Source organism: Excalfactoria chinensis, chromosome 3, assembly GCF_039878825.1.
Source record: "Excalfactoria chinensis isolate bCotChi1 chromosome 3, bCotChi1.hap2, whole genome shotgun sequence".
NCBI lineage: Eukaryota > Metazoa > Chordata > Aves > Galliformes > Phasianidae > Excalfactoria > Excalfactoria chinensis.
This window is the reverse complement of record NC_092827.1, coordinates 70,661,531-70,689,138: the sequence shown is the minus strand read 5'-3', so window position 1 is coordinate 70,689,138 and position 27,608 is coordinate 70,661,531. Positions and strand designations below refer to the sequence as shown.

Genomic DNA, 27,608 nt, shown 5'->3' with positions numbered 1-27,608 from the left:
TATAACTGCATTCATCCCCTGAAATAACCATGACTCTTCAGCAACAGCTGAAGTATCCCATATCTTGGGATTACAGGCAAGGTAGCAGCAGAGGGTATGTGAAGCCTCTCCCACACGTTGCATCAGAGTTGGAAGCTCTACCTATCTCTAATTGAACCATCGATTAAGTGTTGCCAAAATCTGGGAGCACCAACCAGTGTCAACCTACATGGCATTACCATGTCCCTTTTAAACATAGAAATGAAAACACCCATTCCTAAAGCCCAGCCCTTTTAAAAATGGTGAAAGCTTATTTATGCTTTGTCCTTTCGATTCACCAGCTTAATTATTAAGAAACACAATGGACAAGAAAGTTCCTTCATCTTGCAAACCCCTTTAAAAATAATAATTTTTAAAAAAAAATCAAAACATCTTGCTTATACAAAATTTTACTATATTCAAAAATAAATTGAAAAAAGATTGACAATGTACTCTATGAGTACTCTACATTTATATAGAGAGTTGTCCTTCCTTATTGTGCCCATCAAAGAAAACTGGCAGACTTGTCATTAAAGAAATCCATTTTGAATCGTTTCTTTTCAGTTAGGCTCTAGTTCTCCTAGTTTCAAAATTTTGTACTAGAACTTCAACAAATATGGTGACTTAGACTTGAATTATCTCAAGCATGGACATTTTCAAAACAAAAGAAATCTAAGAGTATTCCTGCTCTGGAGCTGACTCACATGCAGAACTAAATCACCTGCATTTTAAGACCTTGCTTGGAGTTAACACAAAGTCGAGTCATACTGCATTTTAAATTATCACCCAGCTTCTTTTGGCAAGAGCAATCCCTGGGTAGTAACTAGTGCTATTCATTAGAGACCTTCTAGCATCAACACCTGCATTCACTTAATCTAAGCTTTTCAGACTTCACATCACCTGCTGCACACGCTAATGCATTGCTCCAGGCTCTTGTTGGAAATTATGTCTGATGCTTCAAGTCTCACAGGATTCATAGCAGATCCCTTACACTTCCTCGCTCTCTCCCCTGAGCATCATCACACCCACAAAACCACTCTCAAAGGCCTTCAGCAGTTCTTTGATAGCTGTTTTATAGACAGCTCAACTTTGTAATTTCCTGATTTTCTTAAATGAAACAAAGCTCTTCCCTACCACTCATGAAGTAAAGCCAAAATATTAAGTCTTTCAGGCAGCAAAATGCAGACCACGGGACACTTTAAACACCTCTTAAAAGTTACTGCAGTGCTACCTGTTTTTAAGAGCAATCATTTTTTTCCAGGCTTTTTAAGTGAATTTACCTCAAGGAGGCAACACAGCAGCTGCTCAGCTGTGCCAAGCCACAGAACAGCTTAGAGGAAGAATTAAAGACCAGCAGACTATGTACTACTGAAATGTACTAAGAAGGTTATTATGCAGGATGTAATACAAGTTCAAATCTGGTCAGGGTAACCCCAAATGGCACATTCTCTTTTATTAGTGTAAATGATTGAAACCTTTCCATTATTTCTCACTCAGAAGGTTTCAGCTTTAATGTGTGGCACTGATAAATTAGTACCATTCAAGAAGGTCCTGCATAATGCAGAGTCAACTCATTAGCTCATAAACTCAGACTGTAAGTATTACATCCTGAAGAAACCTATATATTCTCCAATGGGAAATAATTTCTACACCACCACATTGCCCACATTACTGTGGTGAAACACAACTATTAAAAACAGCACATTCATTTCACTTAGGAAGGAAAATGTCCAATTCATGGAAAACTACATGAATAAACATGTTAAATTGGTAGCACTCTCACCAAGGACAGGACACTATGAAAATACTAGAAATAACAAGTATTTGGAGAAACACAACCGTAATGGGTAGCACAGATAAAACTCTAGTGTGACACTACATTGAAGCACCATTTTCACAGAATTGTTGAATCATTAAGGTTGGAAAAGACCACTAAAAGAATCTAGTCCAACCACTAACCCATCACCACCATGCCCACTAAACCATGTCCCTCATTGCAGTTTTTCCTTTGTAAGGTGTGCAAAAGACGCTACTCAGAAACAAAGATTATTATTAGTTTAGTTAGCATAGTTGGCATGAAAGGCAATGAGCAGCATGCACAAGTATGCCCAAACCACAAAAATTAGTAATAAATAAGATTTTCTAGAAAAGAAATGACAAAAGAGAAATTGTGTCGTACAAACTAATTAAGTGGATATTGTTGAAATACATTGGTCTTTTCCTGCAACAAACAAACAAAAAAGTAGAAAATTATTCAAAAAGCCTTGCTTCTCCAAAACATTTTGTTTGTTCGCTTGTTTGCTAATAAACTCCATTTTTTAAGAAATTCGGTATTCTGCTAACATACAAAAAGGGAGCAGGTAAAACAACACTGGAGGGTGTTATTGCTGCAAATGTCAAACCATCAAGGAAACAAAAAGATCTGAAGAACAACACTGATTTAAGTGCCAGTATAATTGAAGACTCCTTTTTTTATTATTATTATGCTGCATAATAACAGTAGTTAACAGTCTCTTCCTGCTAGAAAGATTGTGTCTCTGACATAGCAGGGGGCTTGGAACTAGATGATCTTAAAGGTCCTTTCCAACCCAAACCATTCTATGGTTCTATGCAATTACTATAGTTCCAAAAAATAAAGATAACTACAGGAAATATAGAATTTAGCTCTTCATTTTTATCTTGGCCCAGTTTAAATACAAAAAAAATAATATTACATTTGCAGGCAACTCCAGAGGATAATATATCCCCTCCTAAGATAACTATCTTTGATAATATCGGAGAAGAATTGCCTTCTGGATTTGCCTGTCTCTGTCCATTGGCAATTGAGAGGCACCAGATGAATCTTACTGTCATTGTTAAGATATCCATTATCAGAAACGCACAGTAATGGATAGAGAATGCAGATAAAGCACACAATTTAAAAAATGGTGCAGGTTTTATTTTAAAGGAAAGACATTACTTTTCAAGTTTGCTCACCTTACTCGAGAGTGTGCTGCTCACATTTCCCCCACACAACTTCTTTCTTAATCTGTTTCTATATTATTTAAGCTATGCTTCACTTTTGTTTACATATATGTTCACATATCTATATATATCACACAAAAATGACAACAGCTAATGACGTCAAGAAAATTAACATAAACCAGCATATATTAATGTTTGAAATACTAAACATCTCACTAAGCTGATACTGCCAGTTATTTAAAACCAGTATCCTGGTGTATCAGAACTACTATTTTCTTAATATTTTATCATGATGGAGACTTTTGATATCAATTCACTGAAAATGCAGTCAGAAGTGATGGTTATGTAGAGCTGTAGAAAACAGACAAGGTCCTTAAAAGTTTTGATGATTTTATGCTTTACTTCAACTTCATTAATTTTCTAGCAAATAGGTTTATACAGTAACAATTTGGTATAACCACAGACCTCAAAAAAGCAAAAGTATCTACAAACAGTAGTTATTCTAGCAGAAAGTATGGCTACTCATAACAATCACCACTGGTGTAGCTTTCTAGATGATGTTATTCTCATCCTAAATCACAAACACAGCAGTACACGAGCTACTGGGAAGAAAATCATCACAGATGAAGCCAGGATAAACAGTTTGATCTTCATAAGATATTTTTATTCATGTTAACAGATTGCATACATAGAAACTTTTATTGACAAGTATTAAAAAAAAAAAAAAAAAAAAAAAAAAAAAAAAAAAAAAAAAAGAAAAGTTGAATTTATGAATAAATTTACTTAGATTTAATACAGAGCTCATCTAAAAGCAATTGATGCAAAATTGAACTGAGGATGCCTACTATAACAGCATGAATTAAACTTATGAATCTTATTTCCCCCCTTCTCTAGCACTTCATTAGTCCATTCAAAACCTTAGATATTTTTCCATTATTTGAGAAATATAAATTGCTTTTGAGAAACTCTGTCTTCACAGCTGTTGTTTTCTCTTTCCTACCATTCTTAATGCTGGCTAAAAACTACATTCATAGTGAGAGAAGATATAGGCATTTGATCAGTGGGAAGTCCAAGAGCAGCAGTGATTCATACCTGTTTTTAAACTGTGCTTTTGCAAAGCCAATTTTTGAATGTGCATCAAAATGATTATGATTATCAACACCTATATGGGAGGCAAGCCCATGACCCTGGCGTTTAATTCTGTTTAACATTTAATTCTGTCACAGGTCCCTACAGTAGTTCTCTGCTATTGAGGAAATTACAGAATAACATTAATATATTATAAATAATAATTTAAAGAAAAAAAAAAAAAGTGAAAAATAGATCTATATCTCTTCACAATGGCAATTTAAAGTGGTCAGAGTTATTCAGCAATTTCATCAGTGACTTGAGGGTTGCCGAAAGGTCTAAAAGGTCTAAATGGCAAATGTGCAGCTGGTGCTAATTTATGGGGAGTGCTGCCATGGCTGCAATGGCAGACCCTTCAGGAAGAAAGACCCTCAAAAATCACAGAATAGCTAGGGTTGGAAGGGACCTTATAAATACCTAATTCCATCCTCCCCTGCTCAGGGCCCCATCCAACCTGGCCTTTAACACTTCCAGGCATGGGGTACCCACAGCTTCTCTGGGCAACTTGTTCCAGGGCATCACTATTCTCTGAGTAAAATATTTCCTCCTAATATCTAATTAAATCTAAATCCAATCAGTTAGATTACTAGAAGAATGTATTCAGTCTAGCTTTTAGTTTTTTTTTTTTTTCCTCCCCTTGATTAGTAAAGGACAGCTTTCCTCTCTCACAGTCGAGACCACATAACCTTGAACATTTCAATATTAACTTGTTTATTTCAGAATTACATTCATCTAAAAATCTAGTTCCAACATATATATTATGTATCATAAACCTCCAAAACAACAATCAGAAAGGAACTTTGCCTGATAATTATGTAAGAACAAAGAAAAAAGTATCATCATTCATTCCTTTAAGTAGTCTTGGTAGTAAACTTTTTTATTCCCCCTTGAGTCTCCCAAGAAGAAACTGTTCACCCTGTTGAAACCTTTGTCTGATAAACAGTGTGGGTTACCAAATTCAAGCTTCTCAGGGACATAGTAAGTACCATCTGTCTCCAGTGCAATGTAAATGCCCACCAAACTGCACAGATTCCCAAAAGACTAATATTTAGGTTTTGTCAGGAAGAAACACGGTTCATTTTCCGGGTAATTTTTGGGTGCTTAATTCCAGGAAAATTTTAGATCCTAAATTTTCACTGCAAAAAAGGTCCCAGGGTACAGTCCCTAGGTATACAATATTTAATACTCCCTAGGTATTTAAACTGCCCTTAAAAAATACTCCCTAGGTATTTAAACTGCCCTTAAAGTGCCTTAACTTCACTTAAATTAAAGTGAAATGAATTACACTGAAAAACAGACTGCTGTGTGGTTTAGAAGTGTAAGCATGCAGAAGAAGTAATGCCACACAGTGACACCATGTGTCCCCTCTTACCAGTTCTGCTGCCCTGAGAAATGGCAACACAAGCTCTGGGCAGCAGATTCACCTTAAACTTCAAGACCGAAGTAAACAAAACTTGGAGGTGAATGATCAAAATATATTGACTACTGGGGTCTGTCACCATGTGAAAGCACTTCCCCAAAACTTGTCTGTCACCACTAATCAAGAGAAACCCCAAAGATATACACAATGACTGACATCTCCTGCCTTGAAAACTAGCATACAACGGCAATACCTCTCCTGCGTTACTGAGCTTTGCCTTAACCAATAACCAACTCTGAGGAGAGTTTCTCCATGGTTTTTGAAGCTTCTGTAGCAAAAGTTATTCAAGAGCTTTGACACAGGGCAGACACAGTATTTGCTTGATAGAGAAGTACAGAAGGAAAGGAAAAGCATGAAGGGGAATTCTAACTGTATTTGAATGTTAAAAAGCAGCATTAAAACCTGGTTCAAATTCACCTCTACCAGAAATTTTCAAGACAAATGCTGACACTTACTCATTTGTTTCTGTTTATTTGCTGCAGGCATCACAGAGCAGACTGTGTCTCAGCAGGGTTGTCATTACTTCCATAAATAATGCATGCTTCATTTTGATTCATTCTGTGTACCTGTTATGCCATTTACTCTGGCATCCAGAGGAAGCCCATGATGTGTTCAGAAAGCCCAGCTAACAGTTAGCATAGCAGAAAGGACAGAACAAGATTTAGTGTAGTCATCTATGCGAAAACAGGTGGAGTAACACCCTAATGAAAATCAATCTATTGAACAATGAATGTTCACAATAAGAAAGCAATGGAAATAACAAAAATGGATTGTTTTTCATAGTTACTGACCATGAGTTACAACTGAAATGGAACACCTTACTTCAGTTACAACACTGAATTGCAGTAAGCCATTAGCAGAGAGGTTGAAACTAGAGTTCAGCAGCAAAAACATTCAACACCCAAGTATTTCCTTACTTAGTAGTGTTCTAGGAGGTATCTATATTTGATTTTTGACAGGTTGTTTTGAGCTAAGAAAGGCATTTCAAATTGAGATCCAGGGCTTGACCTTCTCCATGTTTGTTTGTTTGTTTGTTTTTTTGTGATTGTCTGGTGTGTGGGTTTTCTGGGTATTTGTTTCTTTGCTTCCTTTTAAAGTCTGATTACATAGCTCTAACACCACTGAGCAATTGTTGATGTTATCCCTAAAAGTTGTTGTCTACACTGTGTAACACTCCAAAATATAGCTTGTAAGTACTCAGACTTTGAGATACCCAGTGCAGATCTTTAATTGAGCTTTCTAGGCTTTTTTTCAGTGTGCCTACCAAGTAACGAGAACATGTACTTAAATTCCTTCAGTTATTCTTATAACTTAACATATGGTCTCACCCACTTATCTTGTTTGTAGATGTTCTGATCTTTAATGTTTTATATATCCTCATATTAATTATCATAAATATCTCCTTAAACAGCAGCTAGCATCTGCTCTTTACAGCTTTTTTTTTGCTTTTGTCAGTCTGTGCTGACTTTACATACTCATAATCTAAAAAAAAAAAGGCTTTAACTATTAAAACACTATATGAAGTTTCAGATTTTGTTTGATTTTGCCTGTTTCTAATCTCAGTGGAGCTGACTGTACTTTTCATCCACAAATACATGACAAAATTGGTATCAGCTGGTTTAAATCAAAATGAAGATATGATACAATGCACGCTCTAGCTGTAAATTTTATATTTCCAGTACTCCTTGCTTGTAAGACATTCCACCTCCCATTCACGTAACTTACTGCATTTTAGCACACCCTCTAAAAGGCTGAAACCATCAGCTCAATTCATGTTTTTGTAGTAGGTTTCCCTGGTCTAGCTAAAAGGAGTATGAGATTTGGGAGCAAATCGGAACTGCTGTTTCTACGATTATAAGTTACTGTTTTACAGATTCCATATGCCTGTTCCCATTTGGAATCTTCCTTCTACTGTAGGGCTTGAATTCAGCAAATAAGGCCCATTGAGTCTCAAGATAATACTCCTACTGCAATAGTAGGAAAATATCCTCCAGAATTTGCATTGTGTAGTAACATTCAGTCTACTTCCTCACATCCATGTTAAATTAAATCCAGCGAGAGAGAAGACTTGAGCTAAGATTCTGGGTTATTGAGACTCTGTATTTAGTGTTGAGAGGGCATGATAGTGAGGGGGAGACCAACATGACCTTCTCACACCTGTCCTCTTTGCTTGAAGGGTACAACTGATGAATAGACTGCCAAAGCAAGCAGTTTCTGTTTGGTTGTTTGTTGTTTTTTTTTTTTGTTTTGTTTTGTTTTTTTTTTTTTTTTAATAATCATACACACAACATACAAAGAAACTTCCTAAACAATAATTTAAAATATGACTTTTTTTTTTTTTTTTTTTTTTTTTTTTTTTTTTTAGTTTGGTCGTGAAGGAAAAACTGTAGATTGCATTCTATTCTAATGTGGGTGGACACAGAGAATAATTTCAGTAAAATGTGGTGCTGTAACACTGTAACAGGAGACAAAATCCTGCAGTGTTTACACACACAGGATAGACATCCTTTTCTCTGTTTAAAGAGGTTAGTCCTTCCACCAGACCTGTCACAAAGCCCTTATTTCACCATGAATCAGTGCACATTCAGGATGCAAAAACAGGCTCAGAAATGCATGGCACACTGCTGATAAGGAAGAGAAGAAAAGAAAAGGTCAAGTCTTTGAAGCAAATCAGCTAATTCTGCAAATAAAAAGCCTGGTTAGGGAACAATGCAGAACTCAATGAATACCCGGGGAACTGCCTCACAGAATCAACAGGTAGTAGATAAACCATCAAACACTATCGCTTCCCCCCCCCCCAATAATTTGCCAGTAGAAACAAGTGAGGTGATGTTTTCTTTGCTATTTATCTGGTTCTCCGGTATCAGAGCTGTCTGGTTTAGGCATGTCATTTGAAATGCAAAGCGAGATTGACACTGGTAAGAGAGGTAGATGAAAGGTGTCCTCCAAAGAATGAAAAAGACATACTATACCTCTGGCCACTTCGCTGTGTAAATAACTTACTTCCACCAAAAATAACAGTAACCAATTTAGCTGGCAAATATCCCTATCCATTTATACAGAATATTTAAACACGTCCATTATCAAGTGCAAACACATCTCTGGAAACTGTATTGCTTCTGTGTCACTTCATTACAGTACTTAAGCACATCATAAGAATGGCTTTGATTAATTCCATTGTTTTGTCTTTTCTATTCTTATTGCTTTTATCTTGGATTTTTTTATATTTTTTTTTTTTTTCCTACTGTTGCATATTTCTAAGGACTCTGAAATAAGAACAGGAGTGGAAAAAAATAATACTTTTCATGCTGGCTTGTCAGGTCTTTTCTTTCAACTTGTACTCTAGACGTACACTTAAGGTAACAATCTTTTATGTCTAGTTTTTAACAATGGCTACTCACCCATTCAATCACAAACTCTGCCATAAGAGCCAGGTTAAAATCCCTTAAAAAAGGAGGAGACAAGACCATGGGAATTTTAACCTCAAATGACTGACCTGATATTTAGGAAGGATTCTGGGCTGCTATTTCTGGTGCATTAAAGAACAGTCAGTGGAACATTTTGATATCCAAATTCAGTTTGTCAGCGTTAAACGTTCATTTAGCCAAATGAACAGCTTGAGCTTTGGATCACATTATTACACTGTGGAAATCATAAATGGCAGTTTTCTTATACTACGCGAAGCCTTGTTTTTAACATTATTAACAATATTCATGGATACTACAAGCAGAATAATTGTAGGCATAAAGTATAGACAGTGCAAAAATAAAACTGAGAACTCCTCTGAATATTGTCTCCAACATATTTTTCTGTGTTTTTAATTATACTTCTAACACAGTTGCTTTCCCCCCTTCCTCCTTAAATACATAAAATATGTCTGATACTAAAAAGAAAAAAGTGTTTGGCTTGAATCTAATTTGACCTTAAATATTAAACACTGAGATAAAAATGCTTTCAAGCTGAAAGGAGAAAAGCAGTTCAAGGTGTGTATAAAGATCCTTGCATAGCTCCAAAATCATCTGAAAAGAGAGGTAGTTCGTTTTTTAAAAAATCCTTGAACATTTTAAGAGCTGTTTTCTATGTATAAGGTAAATTCACAATGCTAGGCTAATCCAAGTGAAAACAATGTGAGCACCGTCCAGTGCAGTTTATTGTATGATTTTAGTTCCTTCTCTGAAGTAAATAAAAAAGATATTCATTGAGTATGTAATACAGGAACAAAACTCACCATGAACAAGGAAGAGGAGACATATATATCGTGTTTCAGATGACTGTAGATCATCCAGCCTGTAGCTGGATATACCGCACACTGCTGAAAAATTTTGCCATAACGATCAAGATCTAAAAAAAAAAGACAAAAACACAAAAGATAATCAGACAAAGAAATAATGAAAACTGAGAATTCCATATTTAAAACACAATTTTAAATTTCATTGCTCTTTGAAACATACTTTTAAGGAAAGTTAGTAAAAGCCTGTTTCATACTATAATCATCTAGAAAGAGTTTATCTTATAATAGCTGTAATGTATTTGGTTTAGTTAATTCATCTGCAGTTCTTTTGAAGGTTTTGCAGCTTTCAGACTCTTCAAGATTCAGACTCTTTATTCATTTTTGTTCTGTGATAATCATTTTATGTACTTTTACTCAAATTGATGTTTTCCAGGGCCAACTACTATATTAAAAAAAACCAACAAAACTGAATCATTCTTCCATATTACCTCCACACTTCTATGCAATGCTGCAGAAGTCTGATTCAAACAGAATATCTGACAAATTTGGGAAGATGCATTTTTGCTCAGAGTGAAAAGGGATGGTAGAGGTCTACATTTTGAAGAATCTCATTTTGGTATTTTCAGTATTTCCTAACAGAAGAATCTTTATTTCAAATTTGAAGTTAAAATAAAGTCATGACTAAAGTGAACATGTGATCAGAACATTGTGGCTGGCCTTTCACAGATCACTTTGAAACCATGGGAGTCTGAAATACATTTTTAATCAGATATGGAATAAAACTTCGGAAGTTTGTCTCAGGTGAGGTTTTATACTTTCCATGGAACCATGTAGACCTTAAAACTTATCAAACTGATATTCTTTTCACGTTTAAAGGGAAAAGCTTAACTTAAATGAATGCAATTTTCTGACTATTTTCTGGAAATTGTTTGCAACCATATGTTACATCTTCCTCTTGTCCCCTACATGTAAATTCTGTTGATTCAGGAAGCTGCATGAGCCTTCCAAATACTTAATTCTCTGTCTTGCCTTTCTTCTCAAAAAATCCGTTGTAAACACTGAATTACACACTCAGCCAAGTCATATACAAATTTATTAAAATTGGATGAATAGAAAATGTCATCACACAAATTTCTTACAACCAAATATTCTTATCTAGAATTACTGTACAAGGGAAATAATTTTTTAACTGGCAGAAACATGAGAATATTATCATCATGGAGACTTCCGTGAAATTTAAAACAAACATGCTTAGAAAAAGACATTCCAGTCAATACCAACCATTTTTAATACGTGTTTTCTTCTAAATAAATACTTTCCTACACTCATTTTCTAATTCTCCTTCAAAGGATAAAACTACATATTTTCAAATAAGGTTAGACTTTGTGCAGATGCTCAGCAACTTAAAGCAGATCCTGCACAAGGCTACTTACTGTTCCTGCTTCTAGCACCCTTCCTGTCTTTTCAGCACAAGAGAATAGGAGTTGGGGAATACTTTATCTTTCAAGTCAGGTCTGTCTTCTCCAGCCATTCACCCTTGGCTACAGACTCAGCAGTGCTGGCATTAGAGACAGAGTAGCGCAGGGTTAGGCAGGCACAGAGGAAATGCATACTGCTTAACCTGACTCTGCGGCTACGGATATGCGCTCAAACTATACCCTTGTTTTGATAAGTATTTCATTTGTGGAGACAGCATTTCACTGTTTACTGTAGTATTTTGAATGCAGTATTAAAAGCTTTCAGCTTTATTATAATGTGCCAGTGCATTATGCAATAGAAATTTCTAAAATTTACAGCTAATTAGGGCAATTTCATTCAAATAAAATGCGAAAAAAAATGTTGAAAATTTGATATGGTCATTTGGGATCTTTTAGAAAATCTTATTTTTTCCACATGGATTCTTCAAGAACAAACAGTTTTAGAATAATCTTTTCCCATGTTTCGATAAAGACATTTACTTATATTATTAAAGGACCTTGCATTTCACCATTTCTAACTCTGAATTTAAGAAAAAACACCAGCCTGGCTTTGCCAAGACAAAGAAATGAGCAATCATGTAACTAGATTTTCCCCTCAAGGGTAACCTCTCTTGAACAGGATTAGACTTTTGTTGACTATAAAATCAAAACAAAAAACAAACCATTAAAGAAAACATGGAGAATTTTTCACTCTCTCTATTTGCTCCTTTAAAAATTATAAAATTCATTTGATAACCAAAACATTTGTTGTTGTTTTTCTTTTTAATATACACCAGCACATTTTACATTTTTCACACTCTTCTTTCTGCTACAGCAGCACTTTCCCCAGAATTTTCACAAACTTCATCTAATTCTTCTTCACAGCATGAGAAGTTATAGGACACAGAGGGCAGTCAATGAGTACAATGAACACAGCCTGGCTAGATAAACTTTATTTTCCACATAACTCTACTTTCTCTAATTACACCATTGCAAGTAGTGGGAAGCTCACATTTTGGCCCGTGGTATCTTGAACACAATATTTTAAGAAATAAAAAAAACTTTGTAAGGATTAATGTCATTGTGTTGTTGTTTTTTTTTTTTGTTTTTTTTTTTTTTGTTTCGTTTTTTTTGTTTGGTTGGTTGGTTGCTTTTTTATTTTATTTTATTTTATTTTTGAATACACACAAGAACAAAAAAGCAGTAATCTCAACAGAGGCATTTTCTAAATATTTCTGAAAGTTATTAAACTCTCAAATTGTCTCCTGCAGCAACCTGAATTATTTAACAACAATAATGTTTTAAGTGTTTTTTAAAAAAGGAAACAAAGAACAAAATATCCGAAATAACCGCTACAAATCTGCTCGTAGCAGCTAGTCTTGGTCTATTGCCAGCAAGCAAGTGGCATGGTGGGATGGTAAGAGGCCATTCCTTCCCTGCTGGGCATAAACACATAGCTGGAGGTGCACACACAGACAGGTAGAAGACCATGAACCTAGCATTAGCAAAGAGACAGTGCAACCAGCCCATGGATGTGAACGCAGACTCGTACAGTGGCACAGTGGGTAGCACACACCGAGCACACTGACTTTAAGGTCAGAAGGGCAAGAAAGGACACAATCTTCAATGATGAGATAAGTCTGGGTTCACTTAGAAACAAATTTAGACCATGCCTATGCCTCATTGCCATCCTCACAAAACCATTTCTAAAAAAGGGCAATTTTTTCAATATCTTAAGTAACTACATAAGCATCTAGATGGAACATGAACTAGCAATTGATTCCACTAACTGGGAAAGTTGTTTTCAAGGATATGATAACAACTGACAGAAGTAGTTTGCAGACATCATTCTCTATCAAATTCTGTGCTGTCATTCCATTAAGGATAAGTTTTATTCTAACAAGCATCCCACACTGAAAACTAATCAGAAGCCATGGCTACTTTGAATGTATTTCACAAGTGAAAGGTGATTCTTGGAAAGCTGACTGCAAATGCTCATCTGACATAAAAGAACATTCCTGAATCTCGCATGTTCCCTCCAATCAGGCTCTGAAGGCTCCCTTGCTGCTCACCTATATGTGCAGTGACAGCTTCGTGAACAAAGCATGCAGCCCTCCTAAGTATCTATTTGATTGTTACATTCATTAGTTTTCATTAATCAAAATGTATCACAGAGGAGACAATTTGACATACCTGCCACACTAATTCTGAGTATAATTCTTTCCTTTTTGAAATCAAACCATGGCCACTACTTGGAAGAGTAAACAAAAAGAAAATGCAAAATCCCAAAGGTCTTGCCACCTCTACACTGTGCTAACCAGGACCCACCATGTTAACATGTACAAATGCTAAGGACTTTTATGATACACTCGATGTTCAGCTCATTTTAAATCAGTTATGGTATCCAAATTGATTGTTATGTATACAATTTTCCTTATCTGCATGAAAATCTCTTGTTAGGTTTTGTTACACAAAGATTTGTGCTGATGATGGGCTAAATGCCAACTGATTATGATAACACGCTGAAGAATAACAATATATTGTGTACAGCAGGAAGAGAAACTGGACGCATCTGTCCCCTTATAATGAACTGAACTGGATCATATCCAGATGACTGAACATTTTGGCCCCTGGCAACTCTTGTAACTGTTGTTTTAATCAATCTTTGGTTTATGTTATGAATATGCAATATTTTAGAACAGTGGAGTTGCCTATTATTGCTTGAAACTCTCAAATTTGTTTTAACAGTGAGACCCTATAACCGCAATGCCTAATGAGTACTGATAAAGTGCTTTTTAGTCCTTATACTAATGCTATTAGCCACTGACCTATTTTCAAAGTGTAACCAATCAAGCTCAATCCAAAAAAAATCTGCTCCTCAGAGGCCAAAGAATATGACTTTCCATTAAAATGCTATTTTCCAAAAAGAATAAATGTCCAAAAAGTAAATGTAATTAAGCTGTACTAGGAGCACAGTTAATTAAAAGTACATCTGGCAGCATGCATTGTTCAATAAATAAATAAATAAATAGAAATCTCAATTTTCACAAGGATTTGGCTGATATTAGCTTTTCAAACAATGGATTTTCAATTCAGACTCAGGAAGAAAGGGCCAAACAACTGTGATCTCTGGACAGCGAGCAGTGCTTATAGTAGAGAAAATTAAACTGTGGAACAGAAGTTACATCTCCTTTGCACAACCTTCATTGCTTTTTAGACAGCGATCCCCTACTACACTATAACCTCATTCAGTGGTAATAATGTATTTAAGACATCAACACTGATACATATAATGATTACATAATATTTTAACTTATTTCAAAATAAGAATGATCTCATGAACAGTGTCAGTTCGGCTTGAAGTTGAGGTAGGAAGATGTAGCAGTCACTAGCAGTATCTTACTTCTGCCGAGTATTTATTAGAATTATTTGCTGTTAATTTCCCATTCAAACCATGGTTTGTATCTGCATTTAGGCTATATATTTCTCATCGGCATGAAGGCTCAATGCTGTGCTAACATTTGATTGAATGGTTTTTAAGCTCTTTGTTGAAAAAAATACCTGTTCTGTTGCTGTAAAAGCACAGAATAACAGAGTGAACATGTCAGTTCATATAGGCAGACGCTACATCACCTCTTACATGGGCATGGATGAGAATAAACCATGCGTTTATCATCTGAGCATCATTTTGAAATGCTGCATAATTTTTTTAAAGTCTTTCCTCCTAAATCAAAGCATGAACTTCCCTTGTCACTCACTCTTCTTCATTAGCAGGGCATCAGGCAAAGAAATAGGGCTAATGTATTTCCTGTAAGGGAGCTCTGTTCTGAGCAAATATGTAATGCAAATGTGACATTCATTCTTCAGTGTTGCCATGAACATTCCTTTCTGTGACCTACAGGTGCTGCAAGGCTGATTTCACAGCAGTATTCAGTCTCCAACTGAGTACCTGCCAAAGGAGGTCAGGAACAACTGTGCTCTGTACCTGTCAACTACCTATTTCCTTTTTTTTCTTTCTCTCCTAAATGAAGTCTCAGACCTATTTTTCACCTGGCAGAAAATGGTTGTGTTGGCACCCCTTCCCCTTGAATATTCTTAATGCATCAGTGGCAAAAAGCAGATGCCACCTGCCAAGGACTCAACACAGTAAAATTCTGTAAACAGCCACTGATACTGCAAGTCAAATAGTTATGGCTTCATATTCTATAAACAAAACAATATCTGGGGGAAGTATAGAAGCTCCTGCACAACCTATTTTTCCATACTATCATTTCCTCACCTTTTGCCATTTGGTTAGGAATAAAGCAGAGGAGTAAAGAACAAAATCAGAACTGATGATATAACAGGTAGCCTATCTTATAATCATAGAATCACTAAGGTTAGAAAAGACCTACAAAATCTTCCAGTCCAACCATCCACTTACCACCAATAGTTCTCACTAAACCACATCCCCCAACACAACTGCTAAGTGTTCCTTGAATGCCTCCAGGACTGGTGACTCTACCACCTCCCCAGGCAGCCCATTCCAGCCCCTAACCACTCTTTCTGAAAAGCAGTATTTTCTAATGTCCAACCTGAATCTCCCCTGGCAAAACTTGAGGCCATTCCTTCTAGTCCTGTCACTAGATACACAAGAGAAGAGGCAAACCCCCAGCTTACTACAATCCCCCTTCAAGTAGTTATTGAGAGCAACAATAGTTCATTAAAGAACAAAAATAAAGGAATACAGTTTTTACCAAGGAATGAAGCCTACCCAGGACTGATGGCAGCTAAAGTCTGAGAGCAGAGCATGGCTCCTTTGGTCAGATAAACCTGAGAGCAGCGGTATGACTGTGCTCAATATATGCCTGCTGGATAGCTACTAATTCTTTAATGAATTGGTGTTAATCAACACCAATTAACACTAAATATGCCAGCTATATCATTGCTTGTGGAAAGAAATAACAAATCTTCAAATACTACCTACAAAATAATAAAACCTGCCAGGGAGAAATGAAGTTGGAACAGCTTCACGGCACCTCAACACGCATCATCATCAGCAATGTGGACTTGGATCAGCAGTGAGGAAGTGGCACAGAGTCGGGTTTTACTCCCCTTAGAAGTGTCATTCTTCCTCCCAACTGGCACCCAATGTGGTGCTGCAGATGCCAACTGCATATACTACCTGGGATTAAAAATATGAGAACAGTCCTTCCTCCTTGAGAGTAAAGAAAGAATTTAAGAGATGAGGGAAAGAAAGCTGCAGCTTCAGAGCCTGCAGGTCACAGTCTCACTATGAGGTAATTTAAACTGTCAATAACTGTCCATTCTGCAGTGCACACAATGAGGTTAGTGACAACCTTACAAATAGAACTCATGGCCTTCATATTAGTTGCATTAGCTGTTTTCATCTGGCAACTATTGATGTAATGTCTTTGACTAGAGTTCATTATGATTTCCCTCACTGTGGGGTATGTAGGTTCCAAAGGCTGTAGCTTTAAGGCCTTGGATCTCTCACACTGTTTTCCTCTGACAGATGCAATTGTGAAATGTTGAAGATTGTCCCCTCTTCCATTAAAAATATAAAAAGAAGAAATAATAAGAAATAGTAGCACTTCAGAATTAAAAGTAATTTCATACCTGCACATTCTAAGCTGAAGAAAACTCAGTAGAGGATGTGACAGAAAGTAGGTTATTGCAAAATCAAAAAGATTTTGCAGATACATGGACTTGAGAATTATTGGTAAGACAAAATTCTTTTTCTTTTCTCGTCTCAGCCTGATCTAAAGGATGTCAACCTGCTCACAGCAGGGGGATTGGAATGAGATGATAGTTAACGACCCTTCCAACCCCAAGCCATTCTATGATTCTATGGTAATTTTATGAGTCATACAAGAAAGATAAATATATTCCTAAGACTTCACATCTTGCTCTGCTGCCTGGCCATAAGCCGGTACTGAGCTCTCAACTCCGTGCATTAGCGCTGCTTTCTTATTAAATCATTCCACCAGCGAAAACACAGTCAGCATCTATGTGCTTACAAGCACCTGGCATCAGTCAAAAACCCTCAGGGACCTCATGGTTACAGGTTAAAGCCAGAAGCATACCAGCACATCTAAAAAGGATGCAGCAGATTGCACTAGAGGAAAAAAAAAAAAAATGTTTAAAAAAAAAGTTGGGAGATAAGTTGAAGAGCAATGATACCTCCCCTACTCCAGAAATCACAAAGAGGAGGTATCAAGCATTGGAAGCATTGCTTTCTCCTGAAAATTACAGTTCACAAGATGCATGTTTAGAGTGGCTGGCTTGTGGAAAGGGAAGGCCAGAAGCTCAAAGTAGGGAATACGTAGGCTAGGACAACAATTAACTGTCTCTCAGGGAAGGAAACCAATGGGCTCATTTAACAAAGCATTTTTGCTGAGGGATGAAAAGACAACGGAGATACCAGAGGCACAGACCACAAGTTTCTTCTATCTGCCAGAAAAACTGCACTGGAAGTAGGATCCTGCAAGTACAAAGGAAGTCACAAGAGATGGGAACAACGAATGGTTAGAAAATCTGAGTACATTTATTTTCCTGCATGTTGTAGTTTAACCCAGCTGGCAGCTCAGCACCAGACAGCCTTTTGCTCACTTCCCCATTCTTCCAATGAAATGGGGAAGAGAACTGGGAGAAAAAAATGAACTCACAGGTCGAGGAAAAATTATATGCTAAGACAGACAAGGAAGAGAGAAATAACAGTAATGAAAATAATATATATATTTATCAAACAAGTGATGCACAGAACAGTTCACCACCCACTGACCAACACCCAACAAATCAGCAGCAGTCCTCCACTGGTCAACTACCCTCAGTTTCATGAGTTGTTTTTTTGTTTTTTTTTTACATGATGCCAATATGGTGTAGAATGTCCCTTTGGCCAGTTCAGGTAAACTGTCTTGATTTTGTCCCCTCCCAAATCTTTGTGCCCCCCAGGGCTCTTGCTGGCAGGACAGTGTGAGAAGCTGAAAAACTGAAATGGATCTGTATGGTACCACTCAGTCACAGCTAAAACATCAGTGTGTTATCAGTATTACTTTTCTCCTAAAGCCAAAACATAGCAACATACTTGATACTATGAAAAAAAAAATTCAACTGCCACAGCTGAAACCAAGACACTGAAAATATAGTATAGCAAAACTCCTAAAGAACAAGTACTTTGCTACAAAGTGTAAGATGCAAGAAGTACAAATGTCTTTCAGGTAAACAGAGGATGTCCATCAGTTCATAAGATATGCAACCCTCTAAATAGTTGAGCATATAAGTTCAGCAGATGCCTTCTGTTATTAAGGCATAAGTACACACTGTACAAGCCCCAGATAGTCAAATCATACTAATGATTTTATAGAAGGTGATAAAATACAATCTTTAAGATATATTCTTCTTACTGTTTTAGTATAATCCTTGTTCTAAATCAACTCCAGAAAACAACAACAAAATCAGCAAACTTTTCCCACACAACTGATGCCGTTTCCCTGACTAAGATGCTGTCAGCAAAATCTGAACGCTCTTCTGCATCCCTCTTTGTCTGCATGGCTAGGAAGACACAAAGCTATTACAGTGTCTCGGAAAGTACTTTTTCGGGAAATAAGAAGAGATGGGCAGTATTTTTTCTGCTAATTAGATATAAACAAATAAGATAAAGAATTCTGATACTACAGGATGTTCTGTACTTTGTTATGTGGTAGATTTATTAGTAATAATTATGAAAGTAAATTACAATCAAAAATCATTAAAGTGAGATTAAAGGCTTATGCTAAACCTACAAAAGATACGACCTAAAGAGTAACCTTCAGATACTAAAAAAGCTTTTGAAAAACAAGGCTAGAACATGCTATATATGGAGAAATAATTACACTGTAAACTTTAGGAAGATGTCTGAAGAGCCATACAATATATTTATTTGGAATATGAATTAGAAATGCAAATGATAATAGTTTTTAGAATCTGATAGACTTCAGAACACCCTTCCTAAAAATACTCCTTTTTGGTAGATAAAACAGGTACAAATGCTTGTGCTTCAAATACAGCACCTCAACCTCTCTTCAAATGTCTGATCTGTCAATACAAACACTTAGACTATAGGTTTCTATTACAGTTGACTTCTGCTGCTTTCAAAGACTCAGAAACTACATTCTGGCTATTGCAAATTTCTACTCTGCAGAATATCATGTACCTTGTGGACTCAAAATGTGAGCCTACTTTGTCATTGTGACAAATATGAGCCTAGTTTGACATCATGACATTCTATATTCAGGTGCTACAAAAAGGCCCAGTAAATGCTAAATTACAAAAATGAAATAGATGTTTTCAGTATAGGTCAGGTGGAAAATAACAGCTTATTTCCTGAATTGTTTTTCCCATTTTCTATCAGATATGTGCCAACAGGATATACAAAATGGAATATTTTTTTTTATTTTATATTTTCCCTGTTTACATGCTTTTCAATGCTTTTTTTTTTTTTTTGCACCATATACTAGAAGTACAAGCAAGACCATTTTCTTCCAGCATTCCTTCCTGAGCCACCTCATAGCAAAGTGAGAGCAGGGTTCCTCAGGGTTCTTTATGCACTCCCGCTGAGCTCTCTCGGCACCTTCCAGCAAGGCCCACCAAGCCCAAGCTCCTGTGGGGCTTCTTGGCAAGCATGTGACTCAGCAATTCCTACACTTTCTAGTCTTCCGGCCTATGTTCTTTACTCTGATCAGGAATGGATGAGATAAATTTTGGGGGAAATTTCAGATGGGTCTGTTTGAAAATACAAGCAGTGCTACTCTGAGTACAGAAGCCTCGCACCTGTTGTTACTGGTGTGCTGACCGGTCCCTACCTGCACTATGTTGGTAAGTTTGCAAAGCATAGGGCATTAATGCTACATTCCAGTGGTAAGCACTGCCAAGTATCCACAATGCTAACCAATACTGTACCTCTGACACTGGCAACTGATGAAGAAGAGCACAAACATACAGCACAAGTAGTAAAGGAGAAGAGCACAAACTCTTGCTGTCCTTTACCAATCGACTCTTCAGAAAGGAGAATGATTTCAAGGCTAGTGAAGACTAATTTCTACACTGTATTTATCAAAAATCCTATATTAAAACAATTAGAATAATTCAATAAAACATCATCAACAAAAGGTGCTTTGATTAAAACACAATACTCTTATGCAGTCACAACTTTCTCCCTGTATCTTTATTACTCCTGATCATTATCTCATACTACCCACAAAGCCATGTAACTTTATAACTGTTCTTTATACAACATAACAGGATAATTGTATACCTAGTAAATCCTGCAAGCATAAAACCTAATCCTGCATTGCAACAGCTTTCAGAAGGGTAATGGAAAACAAATAGGTATGATTATTTCATCCTGCTGGAATACAAACAAATATTTTATTTAACAAATATACTCAACATTTCTTTGCTTTTAAAAGAGATTACAGTGAAGAAGTGACTTGTAGTCCATGCAGGTACCATCCAGAGCACATGCTGTCAACAGCATTTCTGCTGTGTGTCCTCTGAATTTGCAAATTTGCAGAGACTCTAAAATTTTGTTTGAGGCATACGCTTTTGCTCTGAACAGCCTTTTCACAAAGAAGATGTTTACATATTCCTAAATCAGTTCGAAGCATATAATATGGTTGTTGTCTTTTCTTAAGCATTAGAGGGTTTTGAAAAACTAGTTTGAAATTGGAACATGCAAAGCAAGTTTGCATGCATGTTTACAAAGAGCAAACTCTAGGGGATGATGGGGCAAAAGGGGAAGTCTTTTATTTAAATTTGCGTTTTGTTGTTTCCATTTCCAAGAAAAAGCAGAGACTCCATTAAAACAAACAAACAAACAACAAACCGCCTTCCCTACATAAAACCCCCTCTACAAATTCCCGTGGTTTCATTTTCATTAGTGTTTCACTACTACTGTTCTTTTTTTCCTCAATAGAAAGATAATAATCTTCCAATATGTCCTTCACAGAAGGTCTGTCATACTTGGAGCCCATTTGTTTCTCTATTTGCTTACGAAAATATATATAATTACGTAAGTTGAAGGAAATCAGTATTTCAAATACCAGTGCATTTCATACAGTACGTAAGTAATGTATAATTATTAATACTAATAATATATACTATATTATAATACTATATATACCATAATTATACTATATTACATTATTATCATTATGTTGTATTATTTTTATATTGTTATATATTACATATTATAAATTATACTGAATTATAATATTAAATATACTACAGAAGTACTGTTATTATATATTAAAGTGGCATCAAATTTAACCCTGCTCTCCAGCTTAAATAATTACATGCACATATTTGAAATTTCTAAAACCCTCTTAAGTAGCCATAAAACAGCCCTTGCTGTAGTATCAGACTCAAGTTCAGTAAAACAGCAGTAAATTTCAGACATTCAGTATAATAGAAAAATCACATTCTCTTGTCAGTCTTTCAAAATCAGGTGGATGAGAGCATATAAGTAATAAATAGAGTAAAATAAGTCTTTTTGACATGATTGCTGCATCAAAAAGAATAATTTGGCTGTAACTATATTTAAAACAAACAAACAAACAAACAAAAAACAGGATTCTTCTTTAGAATTAAAAGATATTAAGATAGTAAACTTCTTCATTGCAGTGAAATCTTCACATAACCAGATAATATACAAAGAAATACGGAAGCCAAATACTGCATGCTCCCTTTTAAAGAAACCATTTGAAGCAAATCGCCCATGAATTAATGAAAACAATGAGGCGCTCAGCGATCCTGAACAAAGCTGATGGAGAAGTACATGCAAAAATGTAACAACCAAGGACTGCCTCAGAAACTGGCTTCTACAGATAAAACATCTTGGAGGAAAAAAAAAAAGGAAAAAATAAAAAGAGGGAAAAGGGAAAACACTGTTTAACTAAGTGGAGTTTGGCTTCAGTAAATCCCAATAAAAGTAATGAAGATCTTTACTACCTATACCTATAACTGCAGTGACACAAGGCCAATCTCAGAAAATAAGATCTCAAACACAATGCCTTTTTCCTCCAAGTATATTGTAAATGGCAATCATGATAAATCAACAAACCTTAATTAATACCTCTTTACAGGCTAAGAAAACTATTTTTGTAATAGATTTTGTTTCTCCAACTTTCTAAGGCAGTAATTATAATAGCATGATTTTAATCCCTTATTGGAGAATTAGTACTGAAGTCCACTTTGTACATCCAGCCAAACTAAAGATTTTCCTGCCCAGTGACCTGAACACATTTCATTATTCCAAAGATTTGAACATTTTCCTTTAGAAACCAGAGCATAAGCCACTGAAGTGAGACAGCTGAAGACTTTGTATTAAGAAATAGAATCATAGAATTGTTGAGTTAGAAGGGACCTTTAAAGGTCATCTAGTTCAGGGTCATCTTCCTAAAAATGGGTGCTATATTGTCTTTTTTCCAGTCACAAGGGACTTCACCTGACCAGCATGACTTTTCAAACACCGCTGAAAATGACTTGGAACTACTTCAGCCAGTTCCCTCATCCCCTATAGGGATGCATAAAGAACAGTTGCAAGTGAAGTGTGAGACAAAAAAGGTTGTTGATTACCTCAGTCTTCTCCTGTTCTCAGCAATCTACCTGTATTGCTCACTAAGAGAGTACACCTTATTGGATATTCCTTTTCTGGTTGATGTACCTATAGAAGCCGTGTTCTTCTTTGTGTCCTTTGCAAAATCCAGTTTCAGTTGTGCCTTGGCCTTCCTAACCCCATCCCTACTCAGCCTAGCAACATTCTAGCAACTGCTCCCAGATTATCGGTTCCTGCTTCAACTGCCGGTGCATTTTCTTCTTGCTCTCCAGTTTGATCAGCAGGTCCAGGTTCAGCCACGCCAGTCTCTTGATTTCTTTTTCTTCCTTCACCTACACTTCCTACACCTGGGGATGGAGATGTCACGTGCCCTAGGAAAAGCATCCTTAAAGACCAGACACCTCTGTTCCTCTCCCTTGACAGATTCCCAAAGGCTTTTGTTGACTAACTCCCTGAAGAAATGGAATTTGGGAGAAAGAAAAAGAATAATAAACAGTAGGAGAATCATAGGGAAAAACAGGGAGAGAGATCAGAATCAAAGGATTTCCCATAAAATTGTAAAAACAGACATGACCGAAACATAAAGAACAATTGATATGTTTGGGATAGGAAGAAGCAGATGGCTTAAAACAGAAATACAAATCCATAGAAAATAAGACTGTACAGGAAGGGTGAGATCCACAAGGGCCTGGTGTTTTCATGAGAAGCAGAACAGCTCCATGTAAAAGTTCTGCAGCAATGGAGCAATACAGGGGAATCTAAATGGAGTGGGGTTGACTGGCAGTGTCCAAAAGCAAAACCCTGTACTCATCACTGGAAAGTTTATTTAAACTTTTCCAAGGTCTTTCTATGAATTTAAGTAAAGTAACTTTTCTGTTTAATCTAAAAACAACTACAACATAAAAATAGTTGCAAATTCATAACAATTTTTCACATATTGTATCACTGGTAAGCCAGCAACTAACCTTTCAATTTTCAAGGTCTTGCATATAACCTGTACTATAGTTCATTTTGTAAGAATGAAAGTACATCGTCATCAGTATGCTGGAAGAAAGCAAAGTTACCTAGGCAGCTCATAGATAACTATTACTGCTCATAGGACTGCCTCTTGGACCTCTCAATATGCTACTGAATACGTATGCTATCAGAGGCATACAATATCACAGGTATACACTCAAAAACACACAGAAAGGATTAGAGAAATACAAACAAGTTAAAGGCAAACCCCCAGTTATGATGCTGCTGCTTGACTGAAATTCACAGAAATCTCCTTAACTTCTTAGAGCTGATGGCTGCTTGAGTCACAGGCTGCCAGGCTGGCATCTTGAAGATTCACATCCTGAAGCAGCAGAAAATGCTAGGAGAGAAAGCTAAAGGGGCAGGAAGCAACTATGGGATAAGAGAGGAGGTACAAAGGGAAAGGCCACAAACAACAACTAATCAGATTTTGTATGTTCACCTCCACAGATCTCTGAATTAAGGAAAGCAAAATCAGGTGCATGCTTCAGAGTGCAGGGAAAGGGAGAAGACCCACTGGAACTTTGGACACTGCCTGGGTGTCTGGTACAAATTCTCACTAAAGAAACAGGATTTGTCACACTGGTAGCTGCTCTGCAGCAACTATCATGGAAGGCAAAAATGACTTCAAGCTCTTGAGATCAACAGCTGAGTACTCGCAGGGTATTTGAGGGGAGCACTGCCAAGGCATTGACCTCCAACAAAGCAGTGAGTGTGTGAATCAGAGATGTTCAGCATAATCCCCTCGTAAAATCTGATGGTGAGTCACCAGGCACAAATAGCTTCCTGCTCGCTCTGCAAACAAGGAAGAGGCAGGAAAGAGCTGAATGAATGAATAAATGGTTTGTATATTTCTTTTCTCTGAAATGCGGACTCCGAAGGGCATGCAGATGGAGGAAAGGCAGGAGTGGTATGAATGCAGTGGTTCCACATGGATATTTACACATGGAAAAGGATAGAGGAATGGTAAAGGGACAGAGAGAAAGGGAAAAAAGAAATGTGACTCCAGTCAGGAAATATAATGTCTTCTTATGAGAGGCTGATTCACAGACATTTTGAGGTTAAGCATTGCTCATCATTCATAGACAGTGAAAGAGTAATGTCTCCACTGCAGAATCTTCTTCCCTTAAAGATAAATATTCTCTAAAGCACAGTTCTGTAGTGAAGATGTCCGTTTTTTCAGAACCTAATTATTACAACTATCCTGGAATCTAAGATAAAACTATTTAAATGACAATTCATATCATAGGGGGCTCTATGCAACTATGGCTAGGCAGACATCTTCAGGTGTACATACTCATATCAATAGCAAGAAAACATGATGCTTATGTCATTTGTACTTCCTAAAAGTAAAGAATAAAGGACATCCAGAAAGTCCTTATACTTCAAGATGTGAAAAAGATCTAGCATCCAAAGATACCTTCATCGCTATGTGAGAAAGTGAGTACTTTAAAGGCTGTAGAACTGACTTTTCCCTATGAATAATTACATTGAAATTTTTCCTCAGGAGTTATGCCAGGAAGCTGTAAGCTGTACAATTTTGTCAGAAATCTGTTAACATCTCACAGGTAGTTTGCTTATTTTTCAGTTCATTGCTTGGCTAGAGACAAGTAAATTAAATCAGGATATGTTACACCCTTGAAATCACCTGATTATCCCAGAATAGTGTCAGGGAGAGATCTGACACTATTTTAAAAGCAGCAATGTCAGCAGATACAGTTGTGATGATTGTACCTGACTGACTTTCACTAGTAAGATGATCCATTCCTTGCTGCACTGTACCATTCCTGCAAGGCCTTGAGAAAGTTCCTTTATTTCTTTGCACTCCAGCTCTGAAGAAGAAAACCATGTGACAGGTTATCAAGATATACGAAAAATATTAATACAACAGTCAATCAAGTCACACCTAGATTCAGATTCATCAACTCTCCTACAGTTAAGAGGGGATTCTAATTTTTTAAATCACGTATTTTGGCTTCTAAGTTAAAGGTAGAAGTTTAGAATAAAATCTTAAAATGTTTAATTACTGCTTCCTGCTGTAAGAGTCTTGATCAGTTCTGAAGCAGTTACAACAATTTGGCATGTAGCCAATAGGGGGGAAATCTAACATTTTCCTTTTTCAATTGTCAAAAAGCAATTCTTCTCTAGGTTATCATTTTCTGGGAACAGCCAGTTTTACTAATCACAGATGTCTACAGAAAGCTCATTTGGCTATTTAAAATTCCCTTGTGCAGCATAAAAAGCAATTAAAATAAAACTTGGTGTTAAGATGTCTTTATCTCATCAAAGGCATGGATGACTCATTCCTGCTTTATTACTTTGATGTCCAACTAGAATAAAGTAGGTTTAGAATAGCAGAAAGAATGAATGGAAATGAACGTAAAAGAATGTGCAGTGGAGGGAAGTGTAGGGACCCAATTACTTCTAAGCAGAAATGCACGTATCTTCTAGAGCCATGGGAAGCCTTCATGGACACAATCACTTTTACCTTCCCATGTTTTGGCCAGGAAAGAGACAACTCCAGGGATAGAAAACCAAGAAGAATTAAGTTGCTTTGTTTTATTCTGGTGCAGGAGCTTCCAGTCTTGCCAGATGCCTTTGCATAACCATAACCACTGATGCTGGAGAAGCTGAAGTCCCAGATAAGACCTCTAAATAAAACTAAGAGGCAAAAATCCGTATTTTGCAATCAAAATCAATTTGAATTTGGGAACAAGTTTATTCTGTGAATCTATATCTCTGTCTACCAAGGCAGAGAGATACTCCAAAATGCATACGGTTTCTAGATGCCAGCTGTGACAATCCAGAATTATTTTTAAAAAATCTTAAAAAAAAAAAAAAAAAAAAAAAAAAAAAGAGAGAGAGAGAGAAGGCTCTGTTGAATCCCAAAGGAAAACAAAACCTATACATGCTTCTCATTTGCTAAAATTTCCCCTTATCATATATGTTTGCTCCACTACCTGCTTATTTTTGTTCTGTATGCTTTTAAAAAGTAGTGGTTTTCCCTCATTATTGAAAGTATCTACAGTCATCAATATTGTTTGATGTACAGTTATCAGTAGTTCACAAGGCAGAAGATTCAGCCTTACACTCACAGGATAAGAGTTTATTTTTAAGGTTCTGTGCTTCATTTTATATCTATTTTATTTTGAATTGTAGAAAGCTTTTCTTCTTTCACCCGTGTCTTTTCCCCTAATCGTCTGTTATATGTAATACCTTGTAATTCGTTCTGCACATATTTATTCCAGCAGAATACATCCATGCTGCAATAGGAAAATATTATTAATAAGAAAAGAATCTAAACTTATCAAAAGTTTTCTAGCTATTCTAATGACAGTCATAAATCCAGCCATGCCACAGTCATCCAAACTTATTCTTTGAACTTCTAACCATTTAATAATGCACCATTGTCAATATCTCATACAACAGAAATGATTTGTTCCCTGGAAGTCACAAGCTGAAGTCAGAAATCAGGTTTGTTCTTTATGAAAGTCCTATAAATTACTTTGCTCTTTCTGAAAACCTTCAGGAGTGAAACTTATGTTGGGGCTGAGAAATAAATACCCAGTGATTTCCTTGGCGTCCCCTTACCAATGTGTGGCACACATGCTTACGGGGAGCTTTTTCACATTCCTGTGAAACTCACCTGAACTGCATCAAAGTGTCCTTTGAAATTCTTCCCTGTTTGTATTTTCTTTCATAGAGCACATTACTGAGGCATAGGGTAACCTCGGGATTAAACAAAAGGTGCTGTGACAACACACTGCTCACCTTGCT

General features: G+C 36.4%; 1 protein-coding gene across 3 annotated transcripts in view; it reads right to left on the bottom strand.

Moving 5' to 3' along the window:
* CHRM3 (cholinergic receptor muscarinic 3) overlaps positions 1–27,608 on the bottom strand; it is a 244,535-nt gene that overhangs the window by 160,820 nt on the left and 56,107 nt on the right. The window contains exon 2 of one of the 3 annotated variants that reach the window (XM_072333088.1): positions 9,759–9,871. The exons of the other annotated variants lie outside the window; for them this stretch is intronic. The gene's annotated coding sequence lies outside the window, so the exon portion shown is untranslated. The remainder of the gene's footprint in view (positions 1–9,758; positions 9,872–27,608) is intronic. 3 annotated transcript variants of the gene reach the window in all.